The 2,293-nt window shown below is 38.6% G+C and overlaps 1 long non-coding RNA gene across 1 annotated transcript; it reads right to left on the reverse strand.

Annotated features, from left to right (window-relative positions):
- Window positions 1-23: 23 nt before the first annotated feature.
- On the reverse strand, window positions 24-988 carry LOC107736702 (uncharacterized). Its single transcript, XR_001639719.1, has 3 exons — window positions 912-988; window positions 664-785; window positions 24-113 (listed from the first exon to the last, which is right to left on the reverse strand). It is a non-coding gene; the product is annotated as an uncharacterized LOC107736702 (long non-coding RNA).
- Between the last annotated feature and the right edge of the window lie 1,305 nt (window positions 989-2,293).

Below are 2,293 nucleotides of genomic sequence, written 5' to 3' on the forward strand. Positions count from 1 at the left end.
CAGTAAGCCTGTGATCCCGAAGCGCAGCTGTCTCAGGCCGATGCCATGCTCCGTGTACTTGAAAAACTTGATTGTTTTAGAGACAAACGCCAGAACCCAGTAAATGAACAAAGCTGTGAAAGACAAATAATGATATATGACATCACATCCTCTCCACACATTTGCACTGAAGGCATCAGTCTCTGCTGGTTTTGCACAGCAGGCGAAACTTTGAAATGGCTTCTCACTCCAGATGTTCAGAGACAGGAGGATAAATATGGTTAGCGTATCTTTAAAACGTCCTTCCGTCCTCAAAAATATTGCCGCCGAGGAATGTCATTACAGGACTGTGACTTTAATCTCTAGTCTAGACAATGTTCAGATGATTTGAAGTCATTGTAACAAACAATTTTATTCTGGAAATGAAACTGTAGTTGGATAATAGCTTTGCACCATCAAGGGCCCTTAGTCTGTAGCACTGCAATACAGTCGTTTTTTAGAAATATGGGATCTGTGCGAATGTAGCTGGAGCAATTCTTTCAAAAGATGCATACTACAGTTAATGATGCTTTACATTACTCTTTAAAAAGTGATTTGCATTATGAATTAAATGTGCATATCACATCCAAATAACAGAAAACTCAGTCCTTAATAAGCAAAAAACACTATAAGGCTGACACGCACTCATCAGTAGTTTGGGGAAGTTGGAGGTCTCTATGTTGTGGTAGAAGACGATTGATGTAATGGCAGCCATGAAGGCCAAACATGATGGCATATAGAGGTGCAAGTGGACCGACTGATTAAACCTGAGAAAGAGAGAGAGAGAGAGAAACAATATTAGACATGGATCAACATTTCCAGTTCCAAATAAAAAAACAAACAAACAAACAGATTCACACAGACAGACAGATAAATCGATACATAAATCTCACCCGTCGGACACGATGCCCTCGGCTATTTCACAGACGATGATGAAGAGCAGGATGAAGGTGAGGATCCAGCGGAGGTTGTGTCCGGAGAAGTGCAGCCAAGTGCTGTGATGGATGTGCACCTTGGAGCTCTGACTCCCCCAACCTACAGAACAATGATTCAAAATCTGTACAGAGCTTACACCAACATACAGTATTTCTCTCTGAGAGGAAGTGATGTACACTATCCTTGAGGACTAAATTGTTTGTACATATATCATCATCCCTAATAAAAAAACATCACATGTACACATTTGGTAGGAGCTTTCAATTGTAACTTTTTCAATGGAAAAGTGTCTCAAAATCAATGTCCTTTCCAGGTTGTTGCAATAACCCTGGGACAGATTTTGCCCTTGATATCCCGAAAAACCGGATATTAGCAAGTAGGGATAACTGCAGGCTGGAGCCATGGGCGTTCCGAAAGGTAGGGGGCGTGGATTAAGGTCTTTCTAATTGGTTAGGGTTAGGGGTAAGTTTCTGTTGTATCATTCACCTTCTGCCACACCCATTACTCTGACCTGCGGCACCCCTGTCTCGATATTAGGGATATGAGGATACTGATTCAAAACAAACAACATCATGTATTGCATATTAAAACCAATTTAGGCATTTTTGGGTGGAATATAATGGATACAATGTCCATATGAGATGGGAATTGGGAATAAGATGGACATTTTTTAAAATAACTTATTTTATTTAGTCTGTTGAGATTCCAACAGAACTGAAAACAAATTTTTGAAAAAAAAAAAATATATATATTTTGATTCACAAAAAGAAACAAAATGCTGGTCACTGTATATTTATTGCTGGTGTTGAAGAAATATTTCTTATAATTATCAATGTTGAAAACAGTCGTGATGCTTAATATTTTTTTGTAAAAACCATGATATATTTTTTCAAGATTATTTGATCAATGGAAAGTTCAAACATTTCAATATTCATTCTCAGCAGGACGGAAAACGTTTATCAAAAATCTGTCCAGAGAAAAAAACAAAAAGAACCTAATGATTCAGTAGCAATTCCAAATCATTTGGAAAATTAATAACAGAAAGTATGTGAGTAGGTGGCAGGTGAGTTCACTCTGGCATTAGTGGGATTGTTTAACGTTGCTCTAACTCTTCTGGTATGGCGAATCAAGCGGCGACCTTCCTGTAACTCGACTCTCTGACAGTATGATGGCTTCAGCTGTACATTCCAACAATAAGGTCACATTGGTTTGTCTAAAATAAAAATGTTTCCCACAGCGGCTTGACAAACTCTATCCTGGTCTCTCCATGTGGTTCACCAAACCACATTTGTGGCAAATGACTACTTGAGCGCAGATCAATTATGCAATGTTTATATTC

Source organism: Sinocyclocheilus rhinocerous, unplaced genomic scaffold (assembly GCF_001515625.1).
Source record: "Sinocyclocheilus rhinocerous isolate Xijiao unplaced genomic scaffold, SAMN03320098_v1.1 C36902833, whole genome shotgun sequence".
Taxonomy (NCBI): Eukaryota; Metazoa; Chordata; class Actinopteri; order Cypriniformes; family Cyprinidae; genus Sinocyclocheilus; species Sinocyclocheilus rhinocerous.